The 18,088-nt window shown below is 38.0% G+C and overlaps 1 protein-coding gene across 3 annotated transcripts in view; it reads right to left on the bottom strand.

Annotated features, from left to right (window-relative positions):
- Window positions 1–18,088, bottom strand: part of PTN (pleiotrophin) — a 98,755-nt gene that overhangs the window by 25,263 nt on the left and 55,404 nt on the right. The gene's annotated exons all lie outside the window — the stretch shown is intronic.

Here is an 18,088-nt window from a genome sequence, read left to right as displayed (position 1 = left end):
GTTCTTCTGAATCATTTCCTTATCTTCACCTCCTCTTACTGCCATTCTTCGTTTTGCTTGCCCTGACAGATTGAATTTCATCGGGTTGAATGGTCAACTGGAAAACTGCCATAGAGGATCGTGGTGTCTGGAAATTCCTGTTGAGTTCATCTCAATCACTAATAAGTCTAAAGCTCAGAGATTAAAGGAAATTAAAGTTAAAGAAACTAACTCAATGGAAAAGCATTAGTTTACTAAATCCTCGTCCCTTCCCTGGAGAAAAAGGTGAGGAGAAGGAAAAAGAGAGCTCCCCTTCCTTTGGCATTTTAATAGGATCTAGAATTTTAAAAGGCAATCAGCCTCTGGGTAAACACAAGACAAGGATGCTGGAATCGAATTGGCCCCTTAGTGATCTGTTCGGAAGGACAAACGTGGGACCCTGAGACAGAAGCCTTGGCTCAAACTTCAGCTCCACCACCTAATTTGGGGGATGTCCTCAGGCAAATCACAACCATTGGCACTTCTGTTTTGACATCTGCAAAGTGGGAGTGATTATAACAACTACTTGAGAGGCTTGCTGTGAAAATGAAGATGTAGACATACAGCCAATCCAGAATATGAAGAAATGTATTATTAGTTGCTGAATAAAGTTAATTCACCCTTACACTCATCTTACTTACTACCAGGAAATACTTCTCTTCAGTTTTTTAAATTGAGGTATATTGACATATAGCATTATATGAGTTTTAGGTGTCCAGCATACCGATTCAATATTTGTATTACAAAATGATAATATTGCTTTTTACTGAGAAATAACAGGCATCATGCTTTGAACTATCTAATATTATTCAAAAGCAAAACACAAAACAATGAAACAGAAAAAGAGAGAGAGGGATGATTTGATTGTCAACTAAAGACTTGTTCAGCATTATCAGGGCATAAATTCATTCTGCCCTTTGACTTCTTAGGTTAAAATAAACTCAAGGCCCTTTAACCCCAGTATTTTTCTGAAGTTCATGGAAGTCAAGAGGTTCCATGTTGAGAATTAGGGAACATGTCAGCGCAATTAAATTTGTATGAAATGGGGGGAAACAAATCTCACTTTGCAACGTACTTTATGCCCTCTGGTTGGAAAAACCATTCCAATCCCCTCTTCCTGTTTTAAATACCTAGGCCAGGGCCCCAGCCCATAGTAGCTGCTCAGTAAACCTTTTGCTAGTGAAAAATATCACCAAAACATGATATCAAACAGAAGAATTAATATGCATGCTCAACTGATTTCTCCATCCTTTGTCTAAGCCAGGGGATATGAAATTTACTGAAGAAGTTGGGCTTGAGACCACAGCCAGAATCTAAAGCAGAGTCATAGGTAATCAGTGTATACATAGTTACATACTCAGAGTCATCAGTGAGTGATGTGTAATGTTTCTGTACCATGTATTACACATCACTAGGCCTTTCTAGGCTTTTTGTGATCTATTTGCCCAAACTCCTGGGAAATAGTTTTTTACCTTTTTTATTGTAAAATAAAACACGAGGTATAGAAAACCACACAAAGCAAACATATAACTTAGTGAATTATAAGATAAATTAATTTTCCACTCATATCCAAAGGCTTTACCATGTTCCCCACCCCCATTATTGCTCTGTACCTCCAATACTAATAGGCAGTAATTACTTCTTTGCACTTCTTGAGGCTTTGATTCGAGTGAGCTTCCTTAGACACATCTAATTTTAAAAACTGATGTCTTTTAAATTGCTTTTATTACATAGGATTATCCTCCAGCCCCTTTTGTTCCCTTTTCTTGCTTTTCACTTTTTACAAGAACCAGGACATTTAATCAGCAGTATCCCACATTCTGGATTTTGATGATTGCAATTTCACGGTGAATTTCAACATTCCTTTGTTCAGCTGCAAATTGGCAGCTGGATGCAGAGGCTTAATCGGACTCAGGTGTTACCCGTTTGGCGAGACTGTAAGTGGCACTTCGCTGTTTCACCAGGAGCTGCATAATATTTGTGTTTGGCTCTTTTGTGATGGTAACAGCAATGGGTACTACTCAGTGATTACTGGTGGACTAGTATGGACTGAATATTCGCATCCCCCCAAAACTCGTATGTTGAAGCTCCTCATCCGCATGGTACTAGGGAGGTGGGGCCTTTGGGAGGGAATAAGGATCCAATGAGGTCATGAGGGTAGAATGGGATCTGTGCCCTTATAAGAGTCCTGGGAGAGTTTTCTTCCTGTCTCTACTCTCTGTGTGAGGTTACAATGAAAAGCTGGCAGTCTGTGACCCAGAACCCAGTGATCCTGGCACCCTGATCTTGGACTTGCAGCCTCCAGAGCTGTGAGAAATAATAATAAATAAAAAATCTATCCTGAGTGTTGCTTTAAACCTTGTCCTTAGGTTGTAGTTTTGTTATCTGTAAAGCTGCCCCGTCTGTATTTATGTGAGGGTTCAGGAAGATTCCAAAAATATCCTGATACCTCCTTCCTCCCTACATTAGCACATTATTTCATTAAACATTTTTGGGACACCTACCTTATGCCAGCCATTGAGCTATATTCTCAGGATACAACAATGACCAGTGATAAGTTTTTGGTTGTTCTCATGAAGCTTGCACTCCAATAAAGTTTATACTGTCAAAGAGCCAATTATGGTTCACTATATTCTGATAAGAACTACAAAATGTCATGAAGTATAAGGGAAGGACAACTATTCTGCATTTCTCTTTCTTAAAGGTAAACCAAAGACAGGGATTCAGTTAAGGCCAAAGATTTAATTTCCTTTAGGTTCCCCATAAAGCAAACAAAACCACTGATGGTCAGAAATTCTGTTACAGGGGTGCCGGTGGCTCAGTTGTTAAGCGTCTGCCTTCGGCTCAGGTCATGATCCTAGGGTCCTGGGATGGAGCCCCACATCGGGCTCCCCGCTCAGCGGGAAGCCTGCTTCTCCCTCTCCTGCTCCCCCTGCTTGTGTTCCCTCTCTCTCTGTGTCTCTTTCTGTCAAATAAATAAAATATTAAAAAAAAAAAATTCTGTTACAGAGCATTAACTGTTAATCATGTTCTAGATGATTGCAGTCATAGAATTAAATGTCTATGTTCTTTTATCAGAAGTGACTTTAATTTAGAATGAGGGAGATTGGTCAGCTCGTATTAGTCAGGAAGATATTCGTTTAGTTAACAAGCATGTATTGTATTATGTGCAAGGACCTGTTTTAAGTACTTTATAAATGTTATGTTAATATTAACTAATACTTGAAGTATCACAAATGGTGTATCCATTTACTCAATTATTCAAAAATCCTGTGTATGTAAGAGTTGCATCCTTCATAGCATAGGTTGGTCTAGGCAGTGGTGACAAGGAGTTGAGGAACATGGACCAGAGTATTGACCCCGTGGTGCTTACACTTAGTGGGCAAAGTCAGAAGATAACACATAAGCAAATAGGCAAGTAAATAAGGTAATTTCTGACTGTGGTAAATTTTATGACTAAAATAAAAAGGTGACGTGATAAACTGAGTCGAAGAGGACTAGTTAGGTAGAGGGTGGTTATAGATGACTGAGAAAGAGCCAGAAGAATATGGTATCTCTTACTAATACTTTGCATCAAGGCCCCTAGTTATCATTTTCACTACTCATTATTGTCTTCTGAGATGGAATAGTATTAATAAGCTTTTATAATTCCTCTGGAATTCAATAATTAGCCATCTGATCCTCTTCTCTGATCTTGTTCTCTCCACTCTGCTACAGTTTCTGGGTCCACTTATGGTTTGACCAACAATCAACCATTTCTCACTCCTACTGACTTACTAGTAAGCAGCCCAGTCAAACCTGAAATCTTACCAGCATATAATCTGTATGAATATCTCATATTTCAAAAAATAAAACAAACCAAATCATTGTTTTAAGAAATGTTTACCTTTCCCAAGAAAAATAATGACCACTGTTTATTTAATTTAAACATGATATCCCAGAGTGTTCTTTTCTCCTGTTTTCTGACTTGGTAATACAGCAGGAAACCCATTTTGACTAAAACCACGTAGGCTTCTCACCTATGACCCTTATTAATCTTTACAGGGATGTGGAGGTTTCTTGAAAATGGGTTTCCACTTCAAATTCAACTCTAAATACACAAAAACATTCAGGGATGAGAAAGGGAAAAAAAAATCAATAAACTGAAGCAAGTATTCAATGGAAGTCGATTTGGCTACCCTTCATAATCCGACAGGGATGTGAAGGCATGCTTTTTCAACTACTTTTCGGAGCCACATGAGTTCAAATGCGACTTGGGTTAGTTGTATTATTCCTTCACTGCTTTCATTTGTCATAATCAAAAGCAACTGGAGAGCGACTTTTAGAGTTTTAGAATATTCTAGTTTCCTCCTAATCCTTTTCGTATCTGTCTGCTGCAATCTGATACAGAGGCCTAAGTAAGGGTTTTGTAGTAAGCCAGCCCTCAGTTAGGATCCCAGCTCTGGCTAGGTAATGAAGCCCTACATTTAATTTCTCTGGAACTTACTATCTTTAGCTGGAGTCATGGCTATAAAGCCTGTCTCACCATGTTTTGAGGTGAGAGAGGACACATGAAAAGTTAGCACCACACTACCTGGCACATGGCAGACCCACAGAGCCTTCTGTCAGTAGACTTTCTTAACTTCTGTTGCAGCCCCTTTGCCCCTTCATCCTTAACGGTATTAGGACAACAAACTGGCATTTGGGGTGGGGTTTCCTAGAATAGAAGGTAAACCACTGAATTTCCACTGGGCAAAAATGGCAATCCAATTCTCCTCACAGCTGACTGTACTATCTTGTGATTTACCTTCTAGCACGAAGTGGCCTTTCTTGCTTCCTTCTGATCTATACTCCCGTGAAGCCAAGGTGTAGACGGAATATCTAGAACATTTGCAAATCTTTCTTTCTCACAGGAATTCCTTTCACTTATGCTCTCCCTCCTGCACCCAATCCATGTGTCTTTAGCCAGAAAGAAGGACTTCTAATTCTCTAAACTCAAAAACACTGTTTCAGTCAACTGATCCTTTGCTCCTGCCATCCCACACAACTAGTTCTTTCCCACATCTCTCTACCTAGCAAACTCTTATCACCTCCCAAGGTTTGCCATAAGAGATTTCACCCTCAACGAAGCCTTTGTCAAGGCAACATTGTCCTCTTTATCTTGGGAGCTCACTGTGCCATGTCCAATCCTTAGGCTCTGCTCACTTGCAAACCCTGAATGTAAAAGTGGCATATTACTGACTCTATAAACCGAAGCATATAAAACTGAAAAATATGAGCCCACTACACCATTATATTTAGTAACCATCACTTGGCAAGGCCCCTTTGACTTTTCTTTTGTTACCATTACTAGCAATTGACTCTCTCTTACAATTATTCCTTTCTTAAAAAACAAAACAAAAAGATACATTCTGATTGTAATGCACAAAGCACGTAGAGAATTAAAAAAACTATAGTCACTGAGCAGTCAATGGATTTTCCTCAGGTTCCTGGCTAGCTAGTTGACTCACTCCCACACACCAGCCAGGAAGTAAATGCTCATCTTTGGAAAACTGCCAATGATACAAGCCATGACCCTTTTGAGGTCCTATTAGAATGACTGACAGAATATCCTCTAATGCTGAAGTTCTATCAAAAGTCTTAACATCAGGGGTGCCTAGGCGGCTCAGTCAGTTCAAGCGTCCGATTCTTGATCTCAGGGCAGTGAGTTCGAGCCAAGCATTGGGCTCCACGCTGGGTGTGGAGCCTCCTTAAAAAAAAAAAAAAAAGCCTTAACATCTAGTATAACTTTCAGTGTGCGCATGTGTGATTGAGCCTATGTTTGTGTATTTGTGTATATAATTGTGTGTGTACACAAACTGTATGCATTTTCCTCCAGGAATCCATAAACCTTTTAAGGGACAGGACACTATCTTTTCCTTACGTTCATTTATAAAGTTTAGAAGTGTTTGACATAGAGATGTCACTGATATATTTGTTAAATGAATGAAGAGAATCACATAAATAAGAAAAAAATAGCCCAGTGTCCAGTAGGATAACTCACGCCACTTCCTAAAATGGCACCAATTTCACACATGGATGGTTCCCTCACCTGGCTTTACATTTTCCTTGGCACAAATCCATGTTGGCTGTATTACGTCTTTATTTGTGTTTGCTAATTGTCTTCTCTCCCAAGACAGCAGACCTCTGGAGAAGAGCAGTAGGTTCTGGCCACTGAGATCATACTAAGGCTGGGCTGGGGAAACACCCAGAAATGTAAAGACATCCTAGGAGATGTGCTGCGCACCGGGTGTTATCTAGGTGCAATAGTAACAAAAACACATTTGAATTCATGTGTTCCTTAAACAGCTCAAGACCCTTGATTTTGGAGTTTATTATTCTTTAGTTAAGTCAGCTTTCTCCACCTTGCTTGTGAAATGCAGAGTATTCATTAGAGGTAGTTGACTTCTAAAGTTACAAAGGGTCAGCTAGACAGATACACCGTTGTAAATTTATCTTTCCACATTATTGCTGTACTTAATAATGGTGATTTCTTCTGTCTCCTACATTTGAGAGAGATTTGTTTCTATGGGGGGAATTTAGTGGTTTTTGGGTTTTTTTTAAAGATTTTATTTATTCATTTGAGAGAGAAAGAGAGAGCACGAGCAGGGAGCAGGAAGGAGGGGAGAGGCAGGCTCCCCACAGAGCAGGGAGCCCAACATGGGGCCAATCCCAGGACCCTGGGATCAGGACCTTAGCTGTTGGCAGAAGCTTAAGCGACTGAGCCACCCAGGCACCCTGGGAATTTAGTGTTTTAATTTTATTTTTCCAGGGCACCTGGGTGGCTCAGTTGGTTAAGCAACTGCCTTCGGCTCAGGTCATGATCCTGGAGTCCCGGGATCGAGTCCCGCATCGGGCTTCCTGCTCTGCAGGGAGTCTGCTTCTCCCTCTGACCCTCCTCCCTCTCGTGTGCTCTCTCTCATTCTCTCTCTCTCAAATAAATAAATAAAATCTTAAAAAATATATATATAATTTAATTTTATTTTTCCTTATTTATATGTTCCCTTTATTTTCAGTAACTTTTCTTCAAGACTAAAATCATCATACTGATTTATTCTCGAATGGTTTGATCATTCCTAAAGTCTCACATAAATAGGCATTATGTTTATAATGAAAGCTGTTACTAAATCAGCCCTTCATTTTGGCCTTGTTAAGCTGTCTTATTTAAATACTAAGCCTTGAAAAGAATGCATCCCAAGCACATACATGCATAACTTCAGATGTACTCTGCTCACAGCAGAGAACTAAATTCAACAGCGTTCCACCTTTGATTTTAACTAAGTGCATATCAATTAGATTGATAAAGTAGGGCATTCATTTAATTTTGCATAACTCAATGCAAATACAGGGAACTTTCAGGCCAAAATATTTTTATGGCATGGTGGCACCTGCTGAAGAAGTGTGATATTTTAGGACATTTTTGTTAGATATCTATTTGCCAATTTTTTAGAGCACCTGCTAAGGGCCGGGTCTGTGCTAGGCATGGGAATATGAGAAATGAACATGATACAGCCCTTCCTCAAAAGAGTTCTAACTGGGAGAAAAGAGAGATAAGTACGATGATTCACTGTGGTAAATAATATGGAAAAATTATACACACAGTGCTATCTGAGCGCATAGGCCCAAGTAATAATTTTGCTTAGCAAGACTGAATGAGGTAGAGGGTTGGAGCATTTTTGTCTGTTTTTTTGAAAAAAAAAAAAAAAAAAGTAGTTGAAGTCTTCTAAGAAAGGAGGCAAAAAGGGAACTTCAGGCAGAAGAAACCACATAAGCAAATATGTGAAGATGTTTGTAATATCTACAGGGGTGAAAAGTGATTAGAATATAGAGTATACGGTAGCAGGTAGCAATGGATGGACCTCAAGAGGAGGAAGAGGAAATGAGTACATCCTGGGAGCTGTGAGAGAGGAACATAGAGTCACTCAGTAGTCTGGAAAAGGGAAGCAAGGGAAGATCACAGAGTGAGGAAAGGCTGATTGTTGTACAAACATGGCTGAAACTGTAGGTCACTGCCAAGGGGTCAACCACCACACTCAACAGTCCATCCAGATACTCTTTATGTGATTACTCTTTGGGCTGTGTTTTGTTGTTGTTGTTTATCAATTTCCAGATGTTTTAGGGACTTCATTTTGGGAGGTTTATTACAAAGGTACTATAATTGGGAGTCAAGAATAAGACCTAAGACTCAACCCCCCCCCACACACACACACCCCTTCTGATTTTCTTTAGGAAAAAGAATCACTGGGCTAAAGCAGTGATTTTTTTTTTACAGCACTGGGGTTTCCACAGAGAGGCATCAAAGGCTGGTGCAAGGTGTTAAGTGCATCCTGAGCAGGTCAGCTGAAGCTTCCCATGTCCCTCACATTTATCTCCGCTTTGGCTAGAGCAGCTCTTCTTTCACAACTTTCCTCATTGGTTTCCTTGTAAGTTTCATTAGTCAAAAATGAAAAATGAATTTAATCATCACCTGTCTAGCCAATCTCATGTCTATACTGGAGGGGATATGCCAATAATACAAAATTATTTGTTTAAAAAGCAGAACTGAACAGATGTCTCAAGTATGGTGATGGAAATATTAAATATATTTTGAGTATGCAAAATACCTTGCTTGTGGTATTAAGAGGAATTTATGTAATTCCTGTATGTAAAAATAGAAATTTTACAAGTGTATGTTTCAACTATTCCATACTTTACAAGAATTTGACAGGATTTTATCCTCTTATCAAAGATCAAACACATAGTCTAACAAGTATGATCATAATTATGAGGATGATATAACAGGAAAGTCATATGGCAATAAAAATTTTGTTTTAATACTATGGAAAGAGAAGAGGCTTTGGAGTCAGCAAGATTTCCTCCACATTGACTCCATTGTTTATTATATCAGTGATCTGGACAAAGTAGTCAATCTTTTACACTCAATATCCTCCTTTATGGAAACTTACTATGTAGGCTTACAATCTGTTTGAAGATTACAATGAGATAACAGATATAATATGACAGGCATCTTAGGTTCTCCATCCGTGGTAGCTCCGGTGGTTCTTAGAGGAAGATAGTGGAAGAGAGTGTATCTTTATGAAAGGATACCAGGGACAGCTTAAAAAACAGGGTGGCAATATGATCTTTTAAGATGGTTTGGATTCCGATAAGTAAATCTGGAACAAGAGCATTCCAGTGAGAGAAATAAAATTAGCTAAAGTTTTAGGTGGGAAATCAAGAGACCAATTTAAGTAAATAGTTCAATTTACAAGCTATAGTTTACTGTAGTTTTGTAGTAAAAAAGAAGAAAGTGTAGTGTAGCTAAGCTGGAGTCACAGCAGGCAGAGATTTGAAATCCTAATTATTATCAGTAAATATTTAGTGACCACCTGTTACATGCAAGATAATAGGCTATGTTATAAGGGAGACACAGATGTGAATTATACCTGATCTCATGAACCCTACAAGATTATTAACTCATTATAGAGACCAAGGCAATAAAAGTATATACCATATTTTGTGTGAGATACAAAAATGCTATAACTAAAAGCAAATGTGTTTATGATAAAAGAAAAATGTCTAATGTTCTCCCAAAATCTCTTCTGAATAGTTGAAAGGACACTTCTCAATTTGGGGCTGTAAAAATCAAAAGAAAGTCATCTGTATTGATGAACTGAGTTAATTTCTCAATAGTATTAACAAGTCATAAACAAATGCCCCATGTGGCCCGAAAACATATTCATTCAGCCTAGCTCAGCAAAGCAACCACATGTTCTTGACCTTGATCTGAGCAGTGGTTTCATGGACACACCCATATGCAGAGATTTATTGCAACTTTCATGTTACTTAAAAAAAAAAAAAGAGTATAAAGTCTCCTTAGGTTAAATAAAAAAGCAATATCCACAAAGCAATCAAAGACAGTTCATTCCAACCTTACACAACTCTCCCAGAGAATAAGAAGAATAAAGAATATTCATTAACTGATATTATGTGGCCATATAATCTTCATGTCAAGACCAGACCAGGAAAATGAGGAAGTAAAAGAGCAGGCCCTTCTTATGAACAGAAATGAAAAAATTCCTAAACAATGTACCACCAAAATCAACCAGGAATTATGCTGGGTTTGTTCCCAAAAATGCAAGGTAGGTTTAACAGTCAAAAATCAAGCATCAGCCACATAACAGATATAGAAGAAAAAAAAAAAGTATAAATTTCAGTTTCAAGTAAAAAGGTATTTCCATCAAGATCACTACCATGTTTTCATACTCTTCTCAACAGGTCAGTACAGCTTAATTAACTACTGAGTTCAGATGGGATCTCTAAGAGCTGGTGGCTTTATTTGTCCACATGAAGTGACTCAATTAAAAACATAACCAGGGGCGCCTGGGTGGCTCAGTTGGTTAAGCGACTGCCTTCGTCTCAGGTCATGATCCTGGAGTCCCGGGATCAAGTCCCGCATCGGGCTCCCTGCTCGGCAGGGAGTCTGCTTCTCCCTCTGACCTTCCTCCCTCTCATGCTCTCTGTCTCTCATTCTCTCTCTCTCAAATAAATAAATAAATAATAAAAATCAAAAAAACAAAATAGCATGCAGATTTTCATGTTCACTAATATACCACTAAGCGAATGAAGATTATCCAACAATATTGTGTATTTTGGGGAGGTAAAGAATAAATATCGTATGGCTGTGTGAGACAGAGAATTCTCAGGAGAGCATTGAGCACCAACTCAGAGAAGAAGCTCTTCTACATTTGCCAAAAGTCAAACACCTAATGAAAGTGCCCACCTGGGAAGTGAGACTTGAAGAGGGACCTAAATTTGTTGATGGGTCTGTCACAGACTATTAAATCCGTACTCACAGACTATTAAATCCATATCAGAAAAGGAACTGATTATTACTTTTGATTGCAAAGAATTTACGGAAAATCTTTATCCAGTAAATCTTAATTGTACCTCAAAGGCTGTACCGGGTTTCTCAAGAACCTAGAATTACCCAAGAGCCTGCGAGGAGCAGGATTCTATTCACAATTTAATGGAATTACCCAAAAAGCTACCAGGACTAACAAGCGAGTTCAGTAATGTTGCAGGATACCAGATCAATATACAAATACCAATTATATAACTATATATTTGCAAAATATGTATCTACCAAAGGATGTTTATCTAGACTATATAAAAAAAAATTACAACTCAGTAACAATAAGAAAATCCAATAAAAATATGGGCAAAAGAATTGAACACTTTTCAAAGAAGATATACAAATGGCAAATAACCACATGAAAGATGTTCGATGTTATTGGGAAAACCTCAATGTGATACCCCTATATACTCCCTCAAGTGACTTAAAGACTGACCATAGCAAGTGTTGGAAAAATGTTGAGTAACTTTAACTCTCTTAATCTTCTGATTACAAGCACGTTGGAAGTCATTTTGGCAGTTTCTTAAGAATTCAAACATATCTACCATACAAACCAACGACTCTACTAATTGGTCATTCTCCCAAGAGACATGAAAACTTAGGGCTACACAAAGACTTATACACAAATATTCATAGAAGCTTACTTATTTCTAATAGCCAAACTGGAAACAACCCAAATGTCCATCAACAAGTAAACTGGTAAATAAACTGTGGCATACCCATTATGTTATCCTACTAAGCATAAACAAAGAAAAAATAATTGATACATGCAACATGTATGATTTTCAAAATTGTGCTGAGTAAAGGAAGTTATTCAAAAAAATAATATGTACTGTACAATTCCATTTTCATAAAATTCTAGAAAATGCAAATTTATATAGTGACAAAAAACAGATCATTACTTAGATATGGAATCTGGGGGCATTGGGAAGACCATGAGAGAAAGATTACAAAGAGGCATCAGGAAATTTTTGGAAGTGATGGACGTATTAATTATCTTGATTGTGTTGATAATTTTGCAAGTATATACATAAATCAGAAGTCATCAAATGAATACATTAAATGTGCAGTTTGTGGTATATCAGTTAAATTCAATAAAGCTTTAAAACTGCACATGCCAAAGAATTGTGAAATAGGGCATAATTAAGAGAAACTGCAGTCAACAGAAATAGATTCCAAGGGGTGCATGGGGGGGCTCGGTTAAGCAGCCGACTCTTGATTTCGACTCAGGTCATTCTCTTGGGGTCATGAGATTGGGCCCCACATTAGGCTCTGTGCTCACTGGGGAGTTTGCTTGGGATTCTTTCCCTCTCCCTCTCCATCTGCCCCTCCCCCTGCTCACACTCTTTCTTTCTCTCTCAAATAAGTAAATCTTTTTTTTTTTTTTTAAAGATTTATTTGTGAGAGAGAGAATGAGAGAGAGCATGAGAGGGAGGAGGGTCAGAGGGAGAAGCAGACTCCCCGCCGAGCAGGGAGCCCGATGCAGGACTCGATCCCGGGACTCCAGGACCATGACCCGAGCCGAAGGCAGTCGCTTAACCAACTGAGCCACCCGGGCGCCCCTCAAATAAGTAAATCTTAAAAAAAAAAAAAAGATTCCAAGATGACATAATGTTGGAATTAACTGAGAAGAGCACTGTAGATATAAATACTGTCAATGGTTCCATGAAAAGATAGAAACACCACAATAATAAATGAGGAATCTTAGCAGAAAAGTGAAAACTGTAAAAAAGGATCAAATGGACATTACAGAACTGAAAAAATACATATGCAATGTTTCCTGGATGGGTTAATGAAAGATTAGATACAGCAGAAGAGAGATTCACTGAACTTGAAAATAGATCAATAGAAATGATCTGAACTCAAAACTTGAGGTATAAAAAAAAAAAAAAAATCAGTGCTTCAGTGTCCCGGGAGGCAGCATTAAACAGTCTACCAGGGAAGGAGCCCCAGAAGTAGGGAAGAGAAAGAATGTGGCACCACAAGTATTTGAAGAAATAATCACTGAAAACTTCTATAGTTAGATTAAAACATCAACCCATGGAACTAAGAAGCTCAGCAAACCCCAAGCATGATAAAAATAAATATACCTCACATAGGGACTTCATATTCAATCTATTGAAAACAAAATTTAAAGAGATGAACAAAACAAAAAATCTTCCAAGCAACTACGGAGGGAGGTACACGATGCCAACTAAAACAACAAGGATGACATTTTCTGATTTAAACACAGGAAGCAAAAGACAGTGGAAGAACATCTGACAGAAGAAAAAAAAAATCACAAACTGTAATTATATTTCAAAACTGAGGGCAAATAAATACATTCTCAGGAAAAAAGCTGAAAGAATTAGATGCTGGCAAGTTTTCTTTATAATGAATTCTAAATGCAGTTATTCAAATTGAAGGGAATAGTCTATGTATGTATGTATTATAGATGTTAAAATGTATGTAATAATTATAGCCATATATATTTCATATATATAACATGTTATAAATATCATATATTGTAAATAAATTGTTGTAGAGTTTACAGCACATGTGGAAGTAAAATGTATGACAACAATTAAATAAAAATGAAGGAAATGCAATTATACTGTTTTAAGGACTTTTGCATTTTACATAAAGTGATATAATGTTCATTTTAAATAGAAAGTTATGTGTCAAAGATACATATTTTGATTAACCCAAAATAATCAGGAAAGGAGAAACAAAGGAAAAAAGAACAGATGGGATAAAAAGAAATAGCAAGATAGTATATTTAAACCCACACAAATAATTGCATTAAATACAAATACACTAAATATATTGACCCAAACACAGAGGTTGTCAAACTAGATAAACAAGCAATACTGAATTGTATGCTATCTACAAGAGACACATTTTAAATATATATATTTTTAAAAAGGTTGAAAGTAAAAAGATAGGAAAAGATATTCTACCAAATTAGTAATCATAAAAAGGCTGGTGTCTATAGTCGTATTAGTCAATATAGACTTGAAGAAAGAGACAATTAAGAGGGACATTTTGTAATTAGAAAATATATATTAATCTATAAGACATACTACCAAATGGATTTGTACCTAACAAAATTTCAAAAAACATGAATTACTCAATCACTCAGAACTCTAGAAGGAAATAGATCCAGAATCATAATCTGAGGTTTTAAAAATCTGATTAATTAAAATAATTAGGAAAAAAATTCAGTATAAATGAATTTTACTTGATACCAAAACCTGACAAGGATATTAAGGAATCTGCAGACCAATATTCCTAATGAACATAAACATAAAAATATTTTTTAAATACTAGTAAACCAAATCCATACATCAAATATTTAAAGAGCCAATAAATCATCACCAGTGGTGTTTATTCCAGGATACAAGGTTGTTTTAACAATCAAATGCTCATGTATTTCACTGCATTAACAGGAGACCAGAATAATGGAGAAAAATCATAGGATCATTTCAATAGATGCCATAAAAGAACTGAATCAAATCCAACACTATTTCTATGTGTAAAATTACGATGCACTAAAGTTTAAAAACTGCTGTAATCATTTTTTTTAATGGGCATAAAACAGTTACCTAAGTATGTTCAGAGATTTTAAGAAAAACTTCCAAAGAAGACTAATTTTCAGTTTCGTTCCAAATAACAGATGAGCTGAGGGAAGGAAGAACACTCGGGCACAGGCCAGCAGATCTGAGTAAGTGTGATATATTCCAGGAATCAACTATTAGTTAAAGACTGCTAGAGCATCAGAGAGAAAAGCTCGGAAATAGAAAAGGAACTGAGAGAAGCCACGTTTCTGGGTGTTTCTTCCTTGTGTATAAGGGTCCCGTGAGGACGGCAGTGATGTTTTACCTTAGGACATGTGAACTCCAAGGAACCCTCGATCGGCTGTGGTTTCTGAGAGGGCACCCTGCGAGCAGTCAGCACAGTGACTGGAGGACACAGGACTGGAGTCAGGGAGGCTGAGAGAAGGCCGTCTGACCCAGTCCAGGTGAGGCATGACAAAGACTTAAAACTGTGACACTGGAAAAGGAGTGAAGGGAGAAAGAAAAGGTACCGAAGAGCTAATACTGATTGGATTTATCAAATTAACTGAATCTCCTATGGATGAAGAAATCTCGGCCATCTCCCCAATTCTGATCTTAATCCAGAGACAGGTGCCAACGCAGAGAATAGGGGCTCATAGACCCCTTCCTGAGGAATACGGACTATGACCTATTCTAAGGACAGTAATCTAAGCCTCTGACATGGATTAAATGTGACTGAATTCTCAGCAAATACAATTTAGTTTCTTTTCCTATCTTGACTTTTCAGATCAGTCATTAAGGCTTAAAGACGTTAAGTGACTAAGGTTAAGAAGAGACAGGAAAGACCTGTTTGGACATGTTGAGTTTGAAGTGCCGGGAGGACATCTGAATTGAAATCGATAGGGGTAACTGATCGGGAAGAGAGCTCTGGTCTGATCAAAATGAAAGTGGAATCAACACAGGCTACTTGAATGAGTGGGAAGCGTTGGGGCTGCGCAAAGAGACCAGAGAATAAGAAGACACAGAGTAAGAACTGAAGAGGTACACAAAACGTGAAAACAATTCTAGATTTTATGTAAGTCGGGATAGCAGCAGAAAGGTAAGAGTAACAGGAGTAAGCAAAGGGAGTCGAATCACGGAAACCAAGCAAAGAGGAAGTTTTCAAGAAGTAAAAAATGATGAGCAAAGTCAAAGTCTACAGAGAGGTGGAATTAGCAATAAGAGGTCACTAGCAAAGTCAGAGAGATACATTTCTGTAGAACTGTGAAGTTAAAAAAGCAAATAGCTAACTCAGAAACAATCACTAAGATAACATTAGTTGAGAGACCGTTTCTGGGCCAGTGAATATCCTGTGTGACTTTGCCAAGTTATTATGTTAGAAGAGCCTAATAAATATTCAATGCGACATCATGAAAGGCTTTGAGAACCAATACAATATAATGGAAAAGGCTGTCCAAGAGTCAAGGGACCAAATGCCTGCTAAAGGAGCTGGTGTGACTCAAAAGGATGGCGAAGACAATGACTCCCGTTAGAAACAGAATCCGATGAGACCCTGTCAGGTAAATTTGATTAGAGAGAGGACGCTTTTACTCATAAAAGAATAAGAGAAATAAGAGACCATCCCACTGCTTTTGGTTGTGATGCGAGGAGTCCTAGCACTGGATACTCTGTGTTTTTATAAAGCTCTAAAGATGACATCCATACCCCGCTTCTGAAACCGTTACTGCACAAAGTGCTGCTGTAGGGCCACGTGGTATCCACCTCACCTGAGAACATGTTAGAAATGCAGATTCTCAAGCCCCGCCCCAGAACTTCTGACCTAGAATCGACATTTTAACAAGGTCACGGTCCCCAGGTGAACTCCTACATAGATGGAAGTTTAATAGACACTTCTTCTGAACCATAATTTCTTCTGAAATAAAAAACTGAATATTGGGGTGCCTGGGTGGCTCAGTCGGTTAAGCGACTGCCTTTGGCTCAGGTCATGATCGTGGGATCCTGGGATCCTGGGATGGAGCCCCATGTCCCCAGCTCCCTGCTCAGTGGGGAGCCTGCTTCTCTTTCTCCTCCCCGCTCGTACTCTCTCTTGCTATCTCTGTTGCTATCTCTGTCTCTCAAATAAATAAAATCTTTTTAAAAAAATTGAGTATTTGCTCTCCTTCCTTCCTTCCTCCAGCCTCTTCAAGTTTAAAGTAGGTTTTAAAGATACATACATTCTAGAAAGATTAAAAAATAAAGAAAAAGGCTGAGGGAAAACAAATGTAGGGAAAAATTAACAGCCACCATGGATTAAAGACTGCCCTGTGCTAAGAGCTTTATCTGACTTTTATCCACACAACTTTAGAAGGCAGTCGATATTATTCCAATTATACAGGTGAGAAAATTTAAGTGAGAAAGTTGAGATAACTTGCCCTCGATCACGAAGTCTGAGAAACGGGGTCAGAACCTAGACCAGTTAAAACCAAATTAGTCACGTGCTCTTATCCACAAAGTGAAAATACAAAACGCCTGTTACATACTCTTTATGTGCATGCTAATGATCTACCCTGTATTTGGCTCTACACTTTCTAGAAGCTGATGTGATGGCAGCACATAGGAAGAACATGCACAGAGTTTGTATTTAATTCTTTATCAAAATGTAATATGTGCAGGGGCGCCTGGGTGGCTCAGTCGTTAAGCATCTGCCTTCGGCTCAGGTCATGATCCCAGGGTCCTGGGATCGAGCCCCCCATCGGGCTCCCTGCTCCCTGGGAAGCCTGCTTTTCCCTCTCCTGCTCCCCCTGCTCGTGTTCCCTCTCTCGCTGTCTCTCTCTGTCAAATAAATAAATAAAATATTTTTAAAAAATTTTTTAAAAATGTAATATGTGCAGAAGACAGTTATCACTTTTTTTTTAGAGGAGCTATACGTCTTTGTAATAAACTGAAATGCCTACTGATTTAAGGTCCTGTTCTTAGCTAATATGTATATAAAGTATATCCAGAGAAATGTTTAGATTACAGGAAAATCTTGTACAAACTTTAAATGGATGACTGATAATTTATTATTCTGAACTTGACAATGAGGTGGGAGGCAAGTTGTGGTACAGAAGTAGAACACAGGGTCGGGAATGAATTCCTGGCATCCACTATATTCAGAGAGTCTAGAACCAGAGGCTTTTTGGAGGGTCTTCAAAAATGTTTGAAATTTGGAGGGAAAAAAAAAAGGGTCTCTCTAAAACAAGAAAATAGCAAATAACAAAAATTGAAATTAGTGTTTAATAATGGCCACAAAATAAAGCATGATGTCAACTTCATAAAGTATAATATTTAGCAATAAAAAAATGCACTATGCTTGAAAACCATCTTGAGATTAGATTTTCTAATTCTGCAGGAATTCTTGGATACACTTGGTCTAGAAATGAATTACTTGCAAGTAAATAATTTTCTAAAGCAAAATTACAATTAATTTTGCCCCCTCCCCAAAATGTGTGTATATATGGAGACAGATATATATCTGATATATACATATCTGAGAGGGCATTAGAAGTCCCTGCCCTTGACATAGGTACCAAAGTGAGCCCTGTGCTAGGCTAGGATGGAACCGGAAATATCGAAGAGCATGAGGGCTATCCAGCTTCCCTCC

The sequence above is a fragment of the Mirounga angustirostris genome, unplaced genomic scaffold, assembly GCF_029215605.1.
Source record: "Mirounga angustirostris isolate CCGP_5_RB_7025 unplaced genomic scaffold, mMirAng1.0.hap1 SCAF_12, whole genome shotgun sequence".
Classification (NCBI taxonomy): Eukaryota; Metazoa; Chordata; class Mammalia; order Carnivora; family Phocidae; genus Mirounga; species Mirounga angustirostris.
Note: the sequence above shows the minus strand (reverse complement) of the source record. Positions and strands in the feature narration are given on the sequence as shown.